Raw genomic sequence first — 15,052 nt, forward strand, 5'->3', positions numbered from 1 at the left:
AGGAAGGAAGGAGAGATGGAAGAGAGGGCAAAAGGGAAAGAAGGAAGGAAAGGACAACCTCTGAGTTCTCCAGAAATTTATCATACAAAAGAGAACATACATTGACCATACAGAAAGAAATTCATACCCCATTTCCTTCCTATTTAGTAAAAAAATATTTTCTTTTAACCAAAATCAAAGACTTCTTCTCTTTCCACTTGGATATGATTAATTGTCTTTTATTCCAAACAGCAGCTGTCATGTGTGTCTTGGATAAAGGGTCAACTTCTTCATAAAGCTAGTTCTTACTTTTCCATAAAGACTGTTGTCTACTCTAACATTGGTACCAAGAATAATAGTGAAGATTTTGGTCATGTTTAATAAGGATCCATCAGCAATTATGTGGTTAGTATCCACTGAATACTCAGCACTGTCCTAGGGAATGGGAGGTACAAAGAATTGAACAAAAATTTTTCAACTATTATTTAGCTCGTGCTCGATGATGACAAAAATATTTCCATCCTAGATCCTGCTCTTGAGGATCCCAGAAGGGAAATGGACAGATAAGGGGGAAAATTAATATGATGTGATGTAGCAATAGAAAGTAGTATAAGTTACAAAAATAATATAAAGAGAGAAAGAATTGTTAAGGAAGTAAGGGATAATCATAGAAGATTACATTAAGGAGGTAACTATTGACTTGTGAGTTTTGAAGAATAATTAGGAATGCTCCAGACGAATGACCTGGAAAGGGAAAAGACATGACAGCCAGTTGGAACCTTCAATATAAAGGCCTTGAACTGTCATCCAACAGAGGGAACATTAGATTGGAGGTATAGGTAAAGGACCAATGATAAAGGCCACTGAATGTCATGGTGCATATTTTAGACTCACAGAAGAAGCCCCAAAAAGATTTTGAGAACTCTCTTAGGCAGCAAGCAATATGTAGGGTAAACTGAAGGGGTCAGGCACTAGAGATAAGATATTATAGGTAAGAAAAGGTCTTTGCCATAGCCTCACAGAATAGAAGAGAGGAAGAGAGAGCAGGGGAAACCATGTCAGGGCACTTGACCACAGATAATTTCCCAAGAAGTGGAACTCCTATACAGCAGGTCAGCATTCTTTTTAGGAGAGATCAAAAAACACCCAAGCCTGGTAACAAACTGCAGGGTGGTTTTAGACACCCATCTCCAGTCTCTGAGCTTTTATTCCTTAATAACTGATTCACAATCCCTCAAGTGAAAGAAAGAAGATATTGCTCATGGGTTTTCTCTGGGTTCAATGGATGTACAACTCTCTGACTTGGAAGGGGTATTAGCAGAAAACAGCCTAGGCTGAGTCTCACTGCAGAACAAATGCCAAGGTGAGACCTCATGGTCAATAGGACGGTAAGATGGCAACTGTCAAGTAGAAGGTGACTCTGCAAGGAAATATTAAGAAGCCAGGAACATAGTCTTCCTCTCTCTATGCCCCTAGGCTCAAAACTAGAGGAAGCTGATCAAAGAATGCTTGCTTGATGGGTTTCCTGAGAGGAAAGAGACAGTAAGGCCACAGTAGCATCTCAAGGCTCTGCTTTGGTGGGAAAGTTTCCACTTGATCCACTGCTGACTAATTCCTGAAAACCGCTGGGAAATGCATAAAAGGGAAAAGTACACAAATAAGGGTTCTGACACCAAAGATGGGAGGAGGGAGGGATGTAGCTCTCATGACATGTATACATCCCTCCTCTTTCACCTCATTGGTTCTATCAGGTGTCTCCCTAGAGAGTGACCAGGCAGACAATCCCATTCAGAGCTCTGAAAGTGACTGAGGCCTTATAAGACAAAGGTAACCTCACTGATGGCGCTGAATTCTATCCTAAAAGTTCAGAAGGGCACAAGGATAAAGTGGCCATAATAAACAATGGGGCAAACAAATAATGAGGGTTATAAACCCTCATTCTAGGTGATGCACCATAGAATATACTGAGAGCATTGTTAAATTTTTTTATTAGATCAGTCTTTGAAAGAGCATGCCTTGTTATTTTAATTTCAAGTATTATAACTCACATCACTGGATTCTTGTTATACCAGCCCTACTACTCAAAAAAGTTTATAACAATTGACAATTCTTTTACCTGAAGGCCCACAAATTACACTAAAAAGAATCAATAATTTTCCCTAATCATTTATTTTGAATAAGCCATGAATGGATATGAATGTGGAAGTGAAATATATTATGAACCCACCAATTTTGATTTGAAAGACAGATTTGTCACCACATGAAAGCACAGTGGGTAATTACCAGGTGGTTGAAATGACAATTAACTCCATCGTTAATAATCAGACAATAAATCAAGATGGCAGCCATCTGTAAATAAACACCCACAAAGCCAGCTGAATAGTATTGCACAATAGCTTAACCTCATAAAACCAGCAAACTAGTTCTGACTAGTGAGCAAGTAAATCTCCCAAAGACCAGAGAGAAGCAAATTTTTGGGTCACCATGTTCCTACACTTGTCAGCTGGATACAGTTGAGGGCCCAGTGTTGTTTTATTTTGTTTTGTTTCTATTTGATTTTTTTTCTAGGACAATTATTGTTATTATCCACAAAATACTCACTCATTTTAAAATATGAGATTATGACTTTTTGATGTAAATGAAACTATTCTCTCAAATAGCTCTACCCTGGAGCCTAATATACTCCTCAGGATACTTAGCCCTGACCACAGAGCAACATCTACAGAGTTTACTGCTCCCCTTTCTTAAAGACCTCTCCTCACTTAACTTCTACTACACTCCCCTACTTCTTGTATTTTCACGATTCCTTTCTGGATTTTGATGATAACAGTGATGTTAGTAACAAAAACAACTACTACCTATATTCTTTGTTACCGTCTGCTAACTGATTTCTATGAATGTTATTGGTTAATTCTCTTAACAGCCCTCTGACATGGAGATCTTTTTTTTTTTCTAATTACCCTTGAGGATATGGAGGCCAAGAATCATCCAGTCACTTCTCCATAGTGATAAAGCTGGTAAACGGTGGAGCAAAGGTTTTTAACTCGGTGGAGCAAAGGTTTTTAACTCAAGTCTGTAATTCCGTGGCCATTGCTTTCAACTTTGCCACTTCATCCGTACAGTCTTTAATTAATTTTTTCCAAGTTTCATGTTGGTCTTCTTTTTTTCAAAACTCACTATCGTTTCCTTGGTCTGTCTTGGCTACTCCCACATCATCTGTGACCTCATTGCTAAGGGTTCCCAAATCTATCTTTAACCTAGATCTACCTGCTGAGTACCAGATCCTTGTAGCAACACACTGCTATGGTCCCCACCTGAATTCATTCTTTCATTCAGCAAATATCTATTGAACAACTTGTGGTCAGGCACTGTTGTAGGTATAGAGAACAGAGAGGGGAACAATCCAGGAATCAGTGCCATCATGACCCATGTATTAGAGACATGCAAGAGGGTGGAGGAAGACAAATGATAGACAAAATTGAAAGGAAAATAAAGAGTATGATAGATGGTGATAAGTACTGAAGAAAAAAATGCAGAAAAGCAAGGGATGCAACAGGAAATCGGAGGTAAGAGGGACCTGCCGATTTCTGTAAGGCAGTCAGAGAAGGCCTCACTGAGTAGATAACACTGGAGTAAAGACCTGAGAAGGTGAGGAAGATGATTAGGTGAGCATCTGAGGAGAAGCCATTCTAGGTGGGGGAACAGTCATGGGAAATTCTAATAGGCAGAAGGATGTCAGGCATGGCTCAGGAACAGTAAGGAATCCAACAAGGCAGAGAGGTGGCAGAGAGGACTGGAATGGAAGGAGGAGTCTAAGTAGCAATAGGGCCAGGGGCTGTGAGGGCTGTACTTACAAACCATCACTGTAAATACTTTGGGGTTTTGGTCTGAGCAAGATGGGAAGGATATGGAAGCTGTGAACAGTGCAGTCAAGACCTGACTTCTTTTTAAGAGGACCAGCCCGGGGGTACCTGGGTGGCTCAGTCAGTTAAGCATCTGACTCTTGGTTTTGGCTAAAGTCATGATCTCATGGTTGGTGGGTTTTATCCCTGAATTGGGCTATATGCTGACAGCATGGAGCCTGCTTGGGATTCTCTCTCTCCCTCTCTCTGCACCACCCTGCTTGCTCTGTGTCTCTCTCTCAAAATAAATAAACAAACTTAAAGTGGAAAAAAAAAAAAAGAGGACCACTCTGATTCTGGCAGTCTAGGGAACTATTTCAATAATCCCAGGGGTGCCTGAGTGGGTTCATTGGTTCAGTGTACAACTCTTGATTTCAGCTCAGGTTATGATCTCAATGTCGTGAGACTGAGCTCTGCACTGGAGCCATGCTCAGCATGGAACCTGCTTAAGATTCTCTCTCTCTCTCTCTCTCTCTCTCTCTCTCTCTCTCCCCTCTCTCTCCCTTCCTCTGCCCCTTCCTTTCTGCTCTCTCTGAAAAAAAAAAATGACAATGTTCAATAATCCTATAAAAGACGACAGTGATTTTGAAGACAGTGGTAGCCGTGAAGATGGTAAGAAACGATCAATTGCTGGATATATTTCAAAGAAAAGGAAAACTGATTTTGCAGAAGGATCAAAAATAGGATTTAAGACAGAGTAATTATGGAAGACTCTAAAGAAGAGAGTTGCCATTTGCTAAGAAGGGGAAATTTGCCAGGATACAAGTCTGTAGGTAGGACTGGGGACAAGATCAGGACTTAATATTAAATATTCCCAGGTGGCTTTTGTACACATGTGTATAAAACAGACCAGATACCTATTATTTCCAGTTGAACACACACACACACACACACACACCCCACACACACTTCTCTTGTATATTCTTCATCTTCATTAACAACATCACTATTCCATACAGGCACTCATGCCAGATATAAGGGCTCTTTTCTGTGCTCCCCTTCCCTTAAATCCCACATTGAAGCATCCTCCAATTCATCCCTCTCAGCATTAGACAAGTTTTCATGCCATGAATACAGCTTGTTTTTCTGTTTCAGGGCACAAATCCTTTGCTCAATCTAGATAATCCACCTAATCACATTCTGCCCTACCTTCCTTGGCCAATATCAACTTATTCTTCAAGATACAACTTAAATATCTTTTCTTTGAAGGCTTCCATGAGCCCATCAGCAAAACTAGCTGCTCCTTCCTCTTACTCAAGTATTACTTATCCATCAAGCCAGTATAACTTTTCCACTTTGGGTATTTTTGGTGTTTGTAGTATAGCATGCATGTGAGAGCAACAAAAGGTGAGGCCAAAAGAGGAGAAAGGAATGAGTTTATGAAGGACCCTGGATGTAATGCTAGGGGGTTGTACCCAGTCCTGAAGTCAATTAGGAATAATGGCATTGTTTGGAGAAGGTAAGGGGCCTGATTTCATGCAAGTTTTTAAGGATTCACTCCACTGATGATGTGAAGGGTGAGATAGACAGTAAAGTAAGTCAGGCGAAATTTGATGACTTCCTGAAATAAGGTATGGATAATGGGGATAGAGACAAAAAAGACAGGACTTTTCTGAACTAGATTCCATGGCGTTGGGGATAATAACATTTATTGAGCCTTGCCATTTATCAGGCACAGATTTAAGAACTCCTCTTGTATTAACTCACTTAATGCTCTCATTCATCTCATGAGGGAGGTAGTATTCCTATCCCTATTTTGCAAAGAAGTTAAACTAAGACACAGATAGATTTACGAAGCTGCCCAAGTCACATAGCTATTAACTAATGGAACATGGATATGAATACAGTCAGTTGCTGTAGGAGCCATGCTCTTCTACCCTATTCTGTATCTCCTACAACAGAATGAATTAATATAAAACTATAGTTAGCTGCATAAGAACATTTTATTACTCATATCAATCCAAACTGAATGTCTACTTCAATCTTTCTGCAAAATCACCCTTCCAAAATACACCATTCATGAACGGTATATTCTACAACTTGTGTTTATATGGATGCTTAGCCACCACTATGGGATGTTTCTCTCAGCCTTTTTTCTCCCTCAGTCAAATGAGGGGAAACATGCAGCATATGGAAGCATTTCCACACTGCAAGTTATACTGAAGGGGAATATTATGCAATTTGCAAACACTGTCAAATGAAATATAAATATGCATTAGAAAAATGCTACACAGAGACAAAAATATCTTTGTATCGAAGATCCATTCAGTCAATCATTTTTTCATTCAACCAACATTAATCAGGCACCCAGTTGATAGCAGGGGAAGTGGTCAGCAGTGAGAAGAGAAAGGCAAATAAAACTTACACCTTGTCATGACGAAATTTGCAGACTTGTGATTTTTATGTTTAAATGGTCACAGCTGGATGAAAATATTCCAATTGATTCTCTGTAACCCTCTTAAAGATAAACAGAGCTCTGTGCTTTGATTCAGACAGAGCCATGGTCTCTAATTCCAGCTCTTAGAAGCTGGACATGCGCCCCCCTCCCCCCCCCCCAGCCTCTTCTATCTGATGAGCCTCAGTTTCCTCAAATGAAGACACTACCTTCCATGGTGATTATGAGAATTAGGGATTATGCCCAGCACATAAATCCTAGTTTGAACCAATGAACAGTAATGACTACTGTGGCTTTTTATTTTTCAGTCACTAGTGAGCTTTCCAAGGGTCCAGCCAAAATTCACAATGAACCAAACATTCCCACCTGTTCCCAAACTAGCAAACAACAACAAACAGCAAACAGAAACCTCCCTGGTGACTTCAAGTAGGAAGGAAATGGCCCTATTATCAGGAACTGAATTGACCAAGTTCTTGCAAAAGCAGCCAATGCCTTGTCAACAGCTAACACGCACCAGGAGGAAGGACATGCTTTTTGAGCATTAGCCTGTGAATGTGGAGTGAGAGCTGCTAAAGAAATGGTGAAGACTCATACAGCAATGTGGCGACCAGCTCCCTGAGCACCAATGTCCCTGTACAGAGACAAACTTGGAGTTTTCCTGAAGAGGTCTGGGCAGGTTTTCTTTAAAAAGTGACACTAGGAAAGTGGTCAGTTCTTTACTGATAAGGGGACCCTGGTAAACAAGCTTTTAGACAAGTCCCACCCACCTTTCCATCTATGAGTCAACAGGGGACTCCCAGTAAAAGAAAAATGGTCAGACTGGTTCTCCCACCTCCACAGGGCAGGCGTCTTACCATATAAGGGATAACTAATTGGAGGAAATCAACAAACGCCAAATACCTTCTAAGTGTCAAACATAATGATGTCAGGCTCTTCTCTTTGGGCAACTTGTTTAATATTCACAATAATTCAGTCAGGTAGGCAAGTAGGAAGCTATTATTTCCATTTTGCTGGATGAAGAAACTGAACCCCAGAGAGGTAAGCTAGAACTCTCCTGAAGCAGTCCCACAGGTTTTCTCCAGAAAAGACCCCAAGATATGACCATTAGTAGGTGGAATTTGGGTCTTGATCTTTCTTACATGAAAACCTCCGTTCATTCATTTATGCTGTTCTGTCTCTCGGAGTAAAGAAAATCTGAAATGGGATGGTATTTCACATTTGGGATATAGAGAGACCCCAAAACAAGTCTCTGCCCTTCTGTATCATGGACCCCAAGGAGGCTGACCTCATTGACAAGTACTCCCTGGGCTTGGCAAATGGGCGGCACCAGCAGGAGATTAGAGGGTCCATGGAGACAGAGGTCGGGCATTTATTCTGTTTCCACCCAGACTTGCTTTCCTGAGCCATGATGAATTCCTACAGCTATGGGGCCTGTGGTCCATCCCTTTTACAGGGGTCTAGAGTCCAAGTCCTACTTCCTGTCCCTTCTACTTGGAGCAGTAAGCTCTCCCTGATGTTGACAACTTCTGGATGTCTCACCGTGCCTTGTGTATTCCCTTAATGGGGTCCATTCTCTCTTCACAAAGTTATCTTCAGCTAGCCCCTTGGCGTGTGCCATTAGTCTCCAGCTAAGAGTCTAATGATACATACTGAGTTAAAAACTGTTATATATTCAATTCAACCACAGTTTAGATTCTTAAATTGGGTCTTTGGGTATCCAGTAAATAGCATCAACTTGCGTCTTATGGAAATGAATCGGCTGAAATTGAAGTGAACACATTTTGTTTGGATACGATGAGCTTGCTGGAGGGACAATACACTCCCCACATGTTATTGGCAAACTCTGTGGTGAATGAAGCTTCCCACTCACATTTGGAATGTGATGTTTTTTCATGAGGCCGTGCTACAAAGATCAGATCCAACGAATATGAAAACACACTTTGCAGACCCTGCCAAGACGTTCTCTAGAATGTATGCAAAATGGAGCTAAAAGTATTTGTAACTCTGTCACAGAAAGTGGAGCTTCAGTTGGGAAAACATAACTGAGATCACTTGGGCTCTACTGTCACTGGCTTTTGGAAAAGAGGAGAGCACCTATTCATTAGAAAATGAATTGAGAAACCTTTCAGGCTTAATGACCTTTTTGAAGTTTTCAAGGGGCTCCTACACAACAGTAGTTTGCCCAGGAAACACATAAATCAAACAGGCCAAATGTAGGGCTTGCAGTCATGCCTCAGTGGGTCTGCTCAGTGAAGGCTCAGGCTCTGTTTACACTATGAAAATTAAGTTGAGATTTTAGCTCCTTATCCCCAAAAGTACACACACTTCTTGCCCCCATCCCAAAAAGTGCACCAAAAAACAATTGCCAGATACCTCTCCTAAAAATTCCCTGCACGATTGTCTCATTCTCTGCCTTAGCCCACAACTAAACACTTGCCTTGTGGTTAGTTACATGATGCACAGAGGGTGGTTATCTTTGTGGAAGTTTGAGCAGACATTCAGTGGTTGGGGTTCTTTGGTCTTACGGTTTTTGGCATTATTGCAAGCACACTACTTCAATTTTTTGTGCATTCTCTCCTGAAGAACCTTTTATAAAGAATATGTTTACTTTTCTAAATCCACCTACGACTCATTTAGTATCTATCTCCCGTCTCTTCATCTTCCCCCAATCCCAACAAAGTTTTCCTGCATGGACTTTACACCCTCAGTAGAGTACACGGTAGGTGCTCAAATATTTACATGAATAAACGTAAGCATTTCATTAATCTATTTAAATTTTTAATCAGTGACAACTTTTGTGTAGAATAGGGGCTACAGCAAGCAGGACAAGTTGTAACTGCCCTGAACATAAGAGGTATTCTTCTTTATCCATTTGCTAGCTGTGTGGCTTCAGGAAAGTTAACACATCTCTTGCTTTTCCCTTCCATAGAGCAGGGACATGAACTCCTGTTTCACTGATGGTTGTGGTGATTAAATACTATAATCTCTGTGAGGGCCTAGCACAGTGATGGGTTCATGAAAGAGGCTTCCTCAAGTCCAGCCCGTGCCATTCCTTCTGAACTGGTACCTGGGACACATTATGTAAATAGAGCAAAGGATGGAGGAGATTAAAGGAGGTTCCTTATTTAAAAGAAATGTGGATTTAGAGGACAATCTAATTTCATCTTACTCAAAGTTTGCTGATGTTTTAGACCTTGTGCCCAGGCAATTCTCTCCAGGTTCCCCTAGAGGGCAGATAGCACTATTAAGCAGCTTGCTAATATATGGTTACCAGGAATATTGCAAATGACAAACTTTCCATGTTATCCAATTTTTCCATCTCTGAACCCTTCTCGTAGCTCTCTAGCAGATGCCACTTGGTGCCTGATAGCTTGACAAGTCTTTAATTCCACATGCGCTTCCAACATTTGACTTCTTCATCATTCAGAAACACTTTCTGTGTGCCGGGCACAGTGCTAGGGACTGAGGTTGTAGGAATGAATAAGACATGGACCCTCAACCAAAGGAGTTCACATTCCAACCAGGAAGACAGACCAACAAATAAAAGTCTACAGTGTAATCATGATGATGGGATGTAGGGCATGTTGAATCCAGGGCCAGGATGGGAGTGAGGTAAGTGAGACAGCCATGGGGCAAAACTGAAGGAGGCACTCACTGTCGGGATCCTAGGATTTGCAGAATCAGCACTTGTACCATCCTGCTAATGGAAGCCTGTTTGACTTTTGCACCCAACACACCTCCTTAGTACCTTTGTCCTGGCCCTGGGAGAAACACAGTGGAAGGATGCAACACCTCTCCACAGAGTCTGGAAGTTTCCTGGAGCAGATGACTTTGAACTCAAGCCTCTGAGAAGGGAAGGAGTTAGCCAGGCAGAGAAAGGCAAAGGTGGGGAAGGATTTGAGGGCATCGTCGGCAGATGGTCAGCAAGTGCACACCTGCAGAGGTGAGAGAGAGCATTGCTCATGGGTGCACTCTCAAGTAGACTGACACAGACGGATCGCTGCAGGGTGGAGGTGACAGTGCGGAGACGGGAGGCAGGATAGGGACTGACTAGGATTGAGTCGAGGGCCAGTTCATAGGACGCAGGAGAGAAACAGGCTGTATATTCAGGAGGACTGAACCATTTATCAGGGAAGCAGGACGCTTTTGCGGGTGAAAGGAGGTGCTATCTGTACTTGTCAGAGCGGCAAGAGCAAAGGAGAATATGTCTGTGTACGGTGCATCCATGGGCCATGGCAGGCTGATGCCTCCTGACTCAGTCCTCAGGCAGGGCTGTCCCACCCCCACCACGTGTTGCACACACACCACTCTTCCGTATCTAGCGAGACACGGGAGAAACAGAGGAGGTCAGACAAACGGCTTGTGACTAGGAGTCCAGTAAAACTCCCTCCTACATGTGAGCTTTAGAACTGTGTTGAGGCCAGTATCACACCTTGTATGTAAAGACAATGTGGCCAACTTGGCAAAGATCTTTCTAGTCTTTAACACATGTGCACTTGCAAACATGAATACATTCTCTGAATTTTGCTTTACAAGTGGGAAAAGGACTGTGGCATTTTTGTGTATGGCAGTGGATAGGCCAGAAATTTAACGAGCTTATCCCACCAAGCATGATGCCAGTCTGCCAGCTCACATCCTCATTACCCTCCAGGGGCTTCCAGTGATTTCCCAGCAAGCTCTGCTGAGGCACGGTTGGTGCAGGCAATGAGATTCTGGATTTGAGTGAGGTTCTGATGCACTGACTGGAAGAAAACTGTGAAAGGGAATACTCATTTACTTAATGATATTTAATACGAATTAGGTCTTTTGAGAAACATTATCCCTCATCTTCATAACACTGTGATATAGTTATGATTCTATTTCACACTTTATTATTAAGTATAGAAAAGTAGAGAGAAAAGTGTAATAAATACCTATATGTCACCTAGGTTTATATAGCAATAACATTTCACTATATTTTAGTTCATGTGTGTATGCACATGTGTATACACACATACACACACACACACACACACACACACACACAAACTTCTAATGTAAAACACAGATATCAGGATATTTCTCCCTTAATTACTTTATTATGAATTTCTAAATGAGAAAAATTTTCTTCAAATAATAATACCTAATAAAATTAACAACTGAAAAAAAAAACAACAGTAACTCTGTAACATCATCTACTATAATTTTCGTACACAAACTTTCCCAATTACATTCCAAATTTTCCAAGTTGTACCTTCAAGCTTGTACCAATCAAAGCCATAACCATAATAACCATTTAGTTATTATGCTCCTTTCCTTAACTCTTTTTAAAATACAGAACAATCCTCATTCCCTTGGCCCACTGAAGAAGCCAGGCCAGTTACATAGAATGTCCACTTTCTGGACTTGTTCTCTTGCTGTGTTATTTCCTCATGATGTCTATTCCTTTTGTTCCAGTAAGCTGGAAGTTGCGTCTACAGGTTTAGTTATATTCTAGTTAAAATTCTGTGACAAGAATACATCATAGGTGAGTCTCTTTCCTTCATACTAAGTCACATTAGGAAACACACTTAACCCAATTTACCATAAAGGATATTAGTGAGACTGACATCAATTTAACTGGATCCTATTTAGAAAGGAGAACCCTAAGTTAGGGAGATTAGTAATGTGCCTAACATCATGCAATTAGTAAGAGGCTGAGGTGGAATTCAATGCGTTACCTGCCCATGCAAGTCAGAGAGGCAGGGCTGAGGGACAGATTCTCAAAAGATCGTAACCAGACAACTAGGACTATATGATGGGGCCTAGACACAAGACTACAAGAAATGCTCATGGAAAAAGAACTGTCTTTCAGTGGCAGTGGGTGGAAAGACGACAATGAGTTGTCACCAGCTCAACATATGAGCTGATAAATGCTTAGTGGGAAACTTTCTTTTAAAAGCTTGTCTTACAGTCAATTAGGCATTAAAGTAAACTTTTTAATACTCCCTTACAAACAGATGTGTGTTACAATGTTTGAGAGAAGGCAGTCAGAGATATGGGTAAGGCATCATGCTCACTGAGCTGATCTGGCACATGATAGGCAGTTAATAGCTATTTGTCCATTGAATTAACCTTTTTGTGTCTAGTGTTGAGAACTCATTCTGCCTCAACCCTGACAGCTAATCAATCCCAAGGGCCTCTGATGCTAGTTCCTCAGTCTCTTTTGATTCCATGTGCTTTTCACATCATTCCTTCAAATGCCTTAGGGTGAGCCACCATCTCTCCTGAAAATTCTGCAGCAACCTCCCAGTTGATTGATGTACTCTCTTCCACACTTACCCCTTTCCAATCCATCTGCCACACTGCAGCCAAAATAATTTTAACACTGCAAATTAGATGTAAAATGGACCTAAACCCTCTCGGTGGTTTACACTTAGAGTAAGATTCAGGAGTCCTGCCTTGTCTGACAAGGCTCTACCTGATGTATCCCCTCTACTTCTCCAGGCTCCTCTTTCTCTACGCCTTTTCGTTACATTGCTCTACCTCCATTTGTCTTCCCTTCTTCCCTGAACACATCCATCTCTCCTACTTCTGAGCCTGTCCACATGCTCTTCCTTTTGTCTGGTGTCCACTTCCTCCTACTCTGCTTTATGGCACAGACATCCTGACTATTTAACTTTGAATAGCACTTTTTCGAGGGTGCTTTCTAGGGCTTTCAGATTGGGTTAGATCTCCCTATTACAGTCTTCATTAATGCCTTGCTTTTAATTTGTAGGTCTAAGCAAGTTTGCGATTAAATTGCTGCTTATATAATTGTATGTATGTTTGTATGTATGTCTTTGTAACTAAGCTGTTAAGTGCCTAGCTCTAGGGAGCCACCAAAAATCCCCAGGACTCTGTGTAGATCAAGCACAAGGTAAGTGCTTAATAAAAAATGGCTAAAAGTATGAATGAAGAATGAATGAATGGATAAATGAATGAAATTGCCATTTCATGGTTCTACTCACATATCATTTCTAAGGCTGGTTAGTGTTTTGGTCCTCCTCCTCCATACATTTTCAGCTTTGCCAACCATCCTTTATCGATCAGGATTCTGCAACATCAGGTCTTGGGTGCCTCAAGATTTGGGCTCTACACATAGCTACAGAGCAGTGCATTCCTTCTTCATTCATGTCAACTACATGGGGGTAGATGTAATACTAAAGGATAGAGCAAGAGCCAGGAAAGCCCAAAGGCAATAGCTCTATGGATTTGGTGCAGGGGAAGTGGAGATAACAGAGGAGACTTCCTAAATAAGCAGACTCCTGACCTAGACTGTACAATTGTTTATGAGGTGGCCAGAGGAATAAGGATAGAGGGATGAGCATTCTAGACAGATGGAACAGCATATGAAAAAGCACGGAGAAGGGAGAGAATGTAGCAATTCCAGGGCACTGCAAGTAGCTTAGTGTGGCTAAAGAGTAAGCAATGAGACCAGAAGCTAGGGAGGTACGTGAGGTGTGAACATTCTAGCCATATAAAGAAGCTTAAACTTTATGCAAAATAAAATGGAAAGCCAATGAAAGAGATATGGCAAGGGGTGAAATGAGTAGATATGAATTTTTAAGCAATTGCACAAACCATGTCTCAAATGAAGAAGAAAGACACACACTCCAAATTCAATTTGGTAAGTGTATTGAATTCGATTTGATAATTCTTGACTTTGTCAGGACATGTGTTTTTGTGCTTCTTTTTCTACTTGCCAAATCAAACATGCCTATAGCACTGAGTAGTAGTAGCATAATCTGCTACTTAACCCTTTCCTTCTCTAATGCAGGGAAGATTGAATTAATGCATTGCCTAATTACTTACATATGAGGCAGAGCCCCTCCCCCCTTAAGCTGTCCGAGATAGTTGGGTTCTGCTGCTGGTTTTGTAGTTTTTATTTATTTAACCAGAGCTAGAAACATGGAATACAACAGACTCTGAGCACGTGGATGGGTTTCCTTGCAGGAGTCTGAGCTGGCAGTTATTTTAATTAGCAACACATTTTATAAGGGCAGAATCAGAAATGGAAACATGTCAAGGCCTCTTTAGGTATTAGGTTTGGCAGACTCACATGAGTGTGCCTGGGCATGGTAATCAGCTCCTGACTACCCTCTGTCTCTCCCAAGGGAAACACGTGAACATATGGAACTTTCCCCATGCATAGGGCACCCCCTTGGGTGTCAGAGGACTTAGCTGGGAAATAAAGTCTTCTCAATTTAGGCCTTAGGTCATTTCTCTTTTATGTACCTCCAGGACAATTTCTCTGTACTATTCCCTCTTAATAATCAATCCTTCTAGATATGCATCCCAATTTACTAAATTTATCTCTCTAAAATCTACTTTGCATTTGACAAATGATTTCCTCTTCTTACTGCCACAATGGTTTCCCCAAATCCTGGGTGTGTGTATGTGTGTGTGGGGGTGTGAACCTACCTTCTATAAATTACTGGCACCCATATATACTGTTCTAATATGAAGGTCTCCTCAATGAATGAAGCTGACAGGGTGCCATCTCTATTCATTCATTCACTGAGTAGTCACTGGACTTTCTGTGCCAGACATACGCTAAGTGTGGGGCATTAGAAGAAAAAGGTCCGTGAATCTGAGAAAGTTTCAATTTAATGGAGAAAAGTGACCCACAAACTGGTTTAAAACAAAGTGGTAAGGGTGGTGACAGACATACACACAAGGTTCTTTACTTGCAAGTGACAGAAACCAATCTGAAGCAGCTTGATAGAGATGGAAAATTTGCAGTAGGGGAAAAATACTGTGTTAAATTCAAAGCCGC

Source organism: Hyaena hyaena, unplaced genomic scaffold, assembly GCF_003009895.1.
Source record: "Hyaena hyaena isolate Hyena2069 unplaced genomic scaffold, ASM300989v1 scaffold_6, whole genome shotgun sequence".
NCBI lineage: Eukaryota > Metazoa > Chordata > Mammalia > Carnivora > Hyaenidae > Hyaena > Hyaena hyaena.